The sequence below is a fragment of the Lynx canadensis genome, chromosome B1 (assembly GCF_007474595.2).
Source record: "Lynx canadensis isolate LIC74 chromosome B1, mLynCan4.pri.v2, whole genome shotgun sequence".
NCBI lineage: Eukaryota > Metazoa > Chordata > Mammalia > Carnivora > Felidae > Lynx > Lynx canadensis.
Window position 1 is genome coordinate 87,235,528 of NC_044306.2, and position 8,120 is coordinate 87,243,647.

General features: G+C 42.7%; 1 pseudogene; it reads right to left on the bottom strand.

The window, feature by feature from the left end:
- LOC115513002 overlaps nucleotides 1-6,046 on the bottom strand; it is a 9,064-nt pseudogene extending 3,018 nt beyond the window's left edge.
- Nucleotides 6,047-8,120: the final 2,074 nt, after the last annotated feature.

Genomic DNA, 8,120 nt, shown 5'->3' on the forward strand with positions numbered 1-8,120 from the left:
AATTGGAAGCTTTTCATTAGCAAGAATATTCAAAATACTTTTCAGAGGAGGGTTATTTATCTACACCCAGAAGGTAAGGATGAGTCAGCTGGCACAAGTTGATCACAACTCCAGGAAATAATCTCCTTAGGAAGTCATTAAGCCCTCTTGGTCTCAGTTTCCTTATCTATAAAACATAGAATCATACCTCAGTCATTACATGAAATAAAAGGTGATAACAAAATTAGCCCATAAAAGTATTCTGCAAATATACAATATATCAAATTAGAATCTAGGTGATGGGTGTATGGGTGTTCACTTACAATTCTTTTTCTTTTCCATATGTTTGGAAATACTTGTAATAAGTGTTGGGGGAAAGGTGCTTTGAAAAGTTAAAAGTACTGTTTAAATATAAACTGTTATCATTAAAAGGGTTTTAGAGGGCAATTCTATCCTGAGAATGGGTCAGTAGTATTATTTAAGATATATTAAACACTGTGTACTTTAAGAAATCAGAAAAATATAAAACTTACTCATTTCAAAATTTCATTCAGTCAGCATTTTGTTGAGTACATATTCTGTGCCAGGCTCTACATTAGGGCACGTACAACAATGAACTGAACAGTCCGTTCACAGTTTAGTGGGTGAGACGTTGTATAAACACAAATATAATTATCCGATAATAAATATAGAATCATGATATGAACGAGGTACCGTGGAAACACAGAGAATTCCTATTTGCCTGGAGAAATCAGGAGAGGCTTTTGGAACAAGGTGACTTCTAAGTAGGAAGGAATGAGGGGTGATATCCACCGAGAACAGCAAGGCAAAGAAGGACGGATGTTCCAGGAACAGCAAGTACCACACTTTGATAAGGCGTGAGTGCAGGGTGCCCAGGAGGGAGTGGCAAGAGATGACGGTGGAAGCTACTGGCAAGAACCAAAGGCATGAAGGGTTTCCAGAGGAATTTGGACTTTATTCTTCAGGATAAAGAACCTGAAGGTCTGAAGAACCTTTGAAAAATAAGCAGACCGTTTGCATACAATCAAGGTTGCATTTTTGAAAGATCATTCTGGGTGGCTCAGTCGGTTGACCTGACTTCGCTCAGGTCACGATCTCGAAATTTGTGAGTTCCAGCCCCACATTGGGGACTGTCTTCTGTCAGCGCAGAGCCTGCTTCTGATCCTCTGTCCTCTTTTCTCTGCCCCTGTCCGACTTGTGCTCGCTCTCAAAAACATTTTTAAAAAAATTTTGAAAAGAAAGGTCTTTCTGTCAGCCGTGTGGGAGATGGACTGGAGATCAGGGAAGAGTAAGAACAATGCAGGTAAGGAAGGGTATATGCTGGTTCAGATCTCTGGAGGAGGGGCATAACACACACACACACACACACACACACGTGATTCTGATGCATATCTCTAATCCTCTCTCAATGAATAAAGTGGGGGCAGTGATGGTGGAAAAGAATCATGAAAGAGACAGAAACCATAGGGTTGAGTGACAGATTAAATCTAAGGGTCGAAGGAGGGAGGAGAGTACAGAGTCTAGGGATGACTTCTGTGACTGGTGGATAACAGTACCAATAAGGTGCAAATGCTGCTCTCAGGGAACACAAAACACTGAGTTAAGGTCAGAACATATAATTGTGATGTGGCCTGTGGAACCCCCAGGGGGAGTCACTTTGTAGACAAATAAAATGGTGGACCTGGAGTTCATAGTAGGGTCAGGGCCAAACACTTAAGAGCCAGGAGTTGAAGCCATAGATGGTGAGATCACCCACAGAAAGCCTTTAGAGTGAGATAAGAAAAGCAGTAAGGATGAAATCCCCGTGAAACACGTACCTTTAAGGATTGGTGGAATGGAAAGAGACTTGAGGCCTGGTCAGAGGAGAACAAGAGATTGGTGTCGTAGAAGCAAGGGGACAAATGGGGCACCTAGGTGACTCAGTTGATTGAGTGTACGAATCTTGATTTCTGCTTGGGTCACGGTCCCAGGGTCATGGGGTTGAGCCTTGGCGGGCTGAGAGTGGAGTCTGTTTAAGATTAGCTTTCTCTATCCCTCTGCCGCTCTCTCCTTCTGCCTTTCGCCTGCTTGTGCACACACTCTCTCTAAATAATAAAAAATATTATATATATATATATATATAAAAAAAGGGGACAGTAAGTTTCTAGAAGGGTGTAGCAGTGATAACTTCTCCCAAGAGATCAAGGTGGGGACTGAATCCTTTGAATTTGAGTTAGAAGGTGGCTCTTTAGCTCATTGTGAATAGTTGCAGGTAGGCATGGTGATGGTGGAAGAAACCAGAGTGCACTGATTACTGGGACTGGAAGGCTGGAGACCGATGAAAAACAATGGAATAAAGCCCCAGGTGAGGCTTTCTTTTTCTTGTAAGATTGGAGCAACCTCAAAATAGAAGTTGAGGAGAAGGAGCCCAATAAACGTAGGAGAAAGTGTAGTTTTTCTACTGTTGAGACTTCCTGCTTAGCACCACTGTTTGCCCAGCAGTTCTGCTAGTTCCCCTATTAAGTTAGCGGTCTGGGGCAAAGCTACATAAAAATAGCACATAGACAGGCTGGAGGGCAAGGGAAATCTCTCTCTCTCTCTCTCTCTCTCTCTCTCTCTCGTTTTTTTTTTTTTTTTTTTTTTAAGTAATCTCTATGCCCAAGTTGGGGCTCAAGGTCACGACCCTGAGATCAAGAGTTGCATGCTCTACTGACTGAGCCAACTGGGCACCTCTCTCTTCTTATAAGCCTGATGAGGGAGAGTGAGGCAAGCTGAGGGTGAAGTACAAGTTAGTACACATCCCCTCCCCCTGTGGGACATGCATGATATTCCTTGGACACTCCCAGCTACTCCAAAACAGGAAAGGACAAAAAAACCAAATGGTTAAACTGGTAAGAGTCTCCACAAGTTTACCGGAAAAATGCAATCTCATCATAGCCTGAAGTCCAGGAACTCCCTACTGTCTTAATATTAATGCCTTGCTAGAAGGAAAACAACCTTAGCTTGACAATAGCTAGGCCTCCAGTAAGTTTTTAGCATGTGAAAGTTTCTTTGGAAACCCCCCCTTGACTTTTCCCCCCTGGACTCCATAAAACCGGCCCCCCCCCCCCCCCCAACCCCAGTGCAGCTCTTCCTGCCCACAGGTCCTGTCCCCATGTTTTAATAAAATCACCTTTTTGCACCAATGATGTCTTCAAGAATTCTTTCTTGGCCGTTGGCTTGGGACCCCACGAACCCTCCATCACCCCATAACTTCATCAAGCCTAATAATCCTTTTGGATTAGGGTGCTACCTTTATGACCTCATTTAACTTTTATTGCCTTCCTAAAGGTTCTATCTCCAAATACAGTCGCTTTGGGGGTTAGGGTTTCAACATATGAATTTGGAGAGACACAATTCAACCCATAGCACTGTCAAAAGCTGGAAACATCAGTTGGTGAGTAGTCAAACAAAATGAAACAAAGTAATAAGGACTCTCAAATTCTATCACTCTAAATTATTCTAATTTTTCATAACTGAATAACTGATATTGTCTTTAGCATATTTAACAGTGCAGAAAAACCCCAATTGCTTTCACTAGATTTTTATAATTAATAAATTCATTCAAAAATCAACGTTAGTCTCCTTTGGAGTTTTCTCATTCATTATATGCTTGTTCTCAGAAGGTAACACTTTTTGCAAGTATCTTTTCAGAGGCTAGCTCATCAGGCATCCTGAGCTAGGAGAAATGTGTCTTTACATCTCCTACTGGGACTGCAAAGGTACGATTGCTCTGACACCCGTCACCACTGTGATGCTGAGGCCTTGCTTCCCACAAAATGCGTCCAGCCATGGCTGATGTGCACTGAGCTCACCAGGGGCACCAAGGCAGTAGGGTTCCTGCAAAATGTAGGACTACTTTGAGGAATGATTGAATTTGACTAGGTAAGTCCCCACTGGCCTTATCAAATTCTCTGAAAACTGGACTGCTGCCTAACCTTCCTTCTCCCTTTCCTCCTTTCCAGCTTTCCCTGTATCCTGCCTCAGAACTTCTGAGGGCAACAGCTCCCTCCACCTCTTCCAGGTCCTTTCTGTTTCCTTCACTGACTTTGCCCTATCTTTTGCATGTATTAAATGCCAGTGCCCAAATATCACCACCACCAAGATAAAATTGAATTTATTGCTCCCTGTTGCACAGGAGAATTACCACCTCAAGAGAACTTTGTTGTGTCTCAAAGAAGAAAGGGCAGAGTCTGTTCTTACTGAGATTTTGAAGTTTGGTTTAAGACAGGTCCTTCAATGAGGAGTGACATAATAGTGATTTAGGATTGGTGGAAATAGCAAGAAAAGGATTAGGAGGCACGGAGTCCCAAGAGTATTGGTAAGAAAAATGTTGATACCTTCTAACAAAGAGTTGATGATCTTTCTTTTTTTTTTTTTAATGTTTATTTATTTTTGAGAGAGACAGAGCACGAGGAAGGGAGGGACAGAGAGAGAGGGAGACACAGAATCTGAAGCAGGCTCCAGGCTCTGAGCTGTCAGCACAGACTTGATGTGCTGGACATGGGCTTGATGTGCCTGACGTGGGGCTCCCACTCATGAATGGGTGAGATCATGACCTGAGCTGAAGTTGGACGCTTAACCCCAACTGAGCCACGCAGGTGCCCCAAGAATTGATGATCTTTCAAACAAATTCCTGGAATGAACAATAAAGTTATTTGCCTGAGGGGCACCTGGGTGACTCAGTCAGTTAAGGGTCCGACTTTGGCTCAGGTCATGATCTCATGGTTTGTGGGTTCGAGTCCTGCATTGGGCTCTGTGCTGATGGCTCAGAGCCTGCAGCCTGCTTTGGATTCTCTCTCTGCCCCTCCCATGTTTGTGCTCTCTCTTTCTCTCTCAAAAATAAATAAACGTTAAAAAAATTTTTTTTAAAAAGCTATTTGTCTGAACAGAAGTCTCCTGGAATAGTAAAGTTATGCAAGTGAAGACAATGGAATAGTAAATCAGGTTAATGCAGATGTGGGAGTGGCTGGTTTCAGTTTCGCAGTTAATTACCTCTCGGCATGTGCTTCTTGGAGGACAGACACGGGTACAAGTTTAAAAGCAAATTTCAAAAACCTTGTTTTTTTTGATGCAGTAATGAACACTCCAAACTCTTGTAGTTGTCCATGACCAGAAGTTAAATTTTAATCTCCTTTTCTGCACGGGCTCGAGGAACTCTCAAGATTTCCTCTTTATTCCTACATTTATAACATCATCCAAAGGTATTTCATGGTCTTTCTCGTGGAAGGTCCGGTCCAATGATGCCATATGAAATTATTATTCCCCGCTTCCTGTCAATGGACCAAATGTTCTTTTTCAGGATTAAAATTAAAACATGGCAATCAGCTCAGAATAAAAAGCCCATATTTTATTCTTTAAAAGAGAAGTACATAAAGCAAAAGATTTCTCACTTTTTTTTTTTAAAGTCGCCAACTTTTATTATAATTCCTGTATTTCATAGAAACAGGAGTGTAGCAGACAGGGTAATATGAAAAATGTGTTTTAAACTGCAGGTGTAAGGGCGCCTGGGTGGCTCAGTCTGTTAAGGGTCCATCTCTTTGCTTCGGTTCAGGTCATGATCTCACGGTTTGTGGGTTTGAACCCCGCACTGGGCTCCATGCTGACGGTGTGGAACCTGCTTGGGATTCACTCTCCTTCTCCCTCTGCCCTTCCCACCCCCTCAAAAATAAATAAATAAACTTAAGATAAAACTTTGCTCTTACAAAAATAAAATAGAAATGAAACTGCAGGTGCGTACCTGTTGCTCTCTCTCCATCTGGAACAGGCTCTCCCCCACATCAGGCACAGCAGCAGCACCATCAGGTGTCTCCTTGCGGATGCAGCCCTGGGCACACTTGACACAGCCCACGGGGCAGCAGGAGCAGCAGCTGTCCCCGCAGGGGGTGTGTTTGCACACTTTACATGTACAGGAGCCGGCGCAGGTGGAGGAGTCCCCGGTGGAACAGGAGCAGTTGGGGTCCATTTTGAGCCAAGGTGAGGACAGACCTCCAAAGCAGGCGACTCGGGAAGACACTCGATGTCTCATTGTTTTTATTTATTTTTTTTTATTTTTTATTTATTTATTTTTTTTTATTTAAAAAAAAATTTTTTTTTTCAACGTTTATTTATTTTTGGGACAGAGAGGGACAGAGCATGAATGGGGGAGGGGCAGAGAGAGAGGGAGACACAGAATCGGAAACAGGCTCCAGGCTCTGAGCCATCAGCCCAGAGCCTGACGCGGGGCTCAAACTCACGGACCGCGAGATCGTGACCTGGCTGAAGTCGGACGCTTAACCGGCTGCGCCACCCAGGTGCCCCTGTCTCGTTGTTTTAAAGAGCACTTATAGTATTACTGAAATCCTCAGGGACCCCTGGGTGGCTCAGTTGGTTGAGGGTCTGACTTCGGCTCAGACCATGATCTCACAGTTTGCTCGTGAGTTCAAGCCCCCCCATCAGGCTTACTGCTTCGGAGCCTGTATCGGATCCTCTATCCCCTTCCCTCTTCCCCTCCCCTGCTGTCTCGGTCTCAAACATAAATAAACCTTTCAAAACAAACAAACAAAAAAAAAAAAGAAAGAAAAATCTTCAAAGCTTTAGGAAGATGACAATCAGTATATGTGGTTTATCAGTTAGAAATTGTGTTTAGCTGATAAGAAACCTGAAATAACTAGATTAAAACAAGATAGTGCTTTCTTTTTTTCTTATGTAAAATAGCATTTAAGAAGGCAGTCCAGGGTTGGTGTGGTCTATGTTGACCAAGAAAGAATTCACTGACAATATAAGCAAACGGGTATTTATTTGGGCAATTAAAATTGCAATTCAAGAGACACAGAGTCAGGTGACTTGTGTTCTGAGGAAGACAAAGAAAGGGCAGAGTTATGAAGAAAAAAGGTCATGAATGCAGTTCTCATTTAGGAACTCTGTGCAAAACGGGGATTGAAACTAAGTTACCTGGTATGGTTGGGTTAATATGCAAAAGAGGGATTGAAGCTTGTCCTGGAAACTGGAGGGTATTATGCTAAGTGAAATTAATCAGTCAGAGAAAGACAAATATCATATGACTTCACTCATATGAGGACGTTAAGATACAAAACAGATGAACATAAGGGAAGGAAGCAAAAAAATATAAAAAAAACAGGGAAGGGGACAACCATAAGACTCTTAAATATAGAGAACGAACAGAGGGTTGCTGGAGGGGAGGTGGGAGGGGGGATGGGCTAAATGGGTAAAGGGCTTAAGGAATCTACTCCTGAAATCATTGTTGCACCATACGCTAACTAGGATGTAAATTATTTTTTTTTCAACGTTTATTTATTTTTGGGACAGAGAGAGACAGAGCATGAACGGGGGAGGGGCAGAGAGAGAGGGAGACACAGAATCGGAAACAGGCTCCAGGCTCTGAGCCATCAGCCCAGAGCCCGACGCGGGGCTCGAACTCACGGACCGAGAGATCGTGACCTGGCTGAAGTCGGACGCTTAACCGACTGAGCCACCCAGGCGCCCCACTAGGATGTAAATTAAACGATAAATACATTAAAATAAATAATAAATAAAAATAAAAAGTTCATGTCGAAAGAAAGAAAAAGAGAAAGAAAGAAGGAAAGAAAGAAAGAAGAAAGAAAGAAAGAAGACAGAAAGACAGAAAGAAAGAAAGAGAGAAAGAAAGAAGGAAAGAAAGGAAGAAAGAAAGAAGACAGAAAGACAGAAAGAAGGAAACAAAGAAAGAAAGAAAGAAAGAAAGAAGGAAAGAAAGAAAAGAATGAAACTTGTCCTTGAATGGCGTTGGCTCCTTTGGAAGTGAAAAATATGACTGATTCAGGTATCCTGGCGAGGACGGAGTTAAATCCAGGCTGAGTGTCTGTTGCTGGTAAAAAGTTCAAGGTTTCTTTGATGAGGACCTGCATAAATTCCTCCTCCCTCATGGCCCCCTGACCCCATTTAAACAAAACTCTTAGCTAGGCTTGCTTGTTCTATTTTGAAATCTCATTTTACATCTCCACATCACCAGAGATTCTGATTCCTTCTGTCTTTCTGCTCTATCATCCGCTGAACAGAGTTTCCATCCTTCAGTTTACCTCATTGTACAAGACAGGGCTGTTGGAACCATCATGTTCACATTG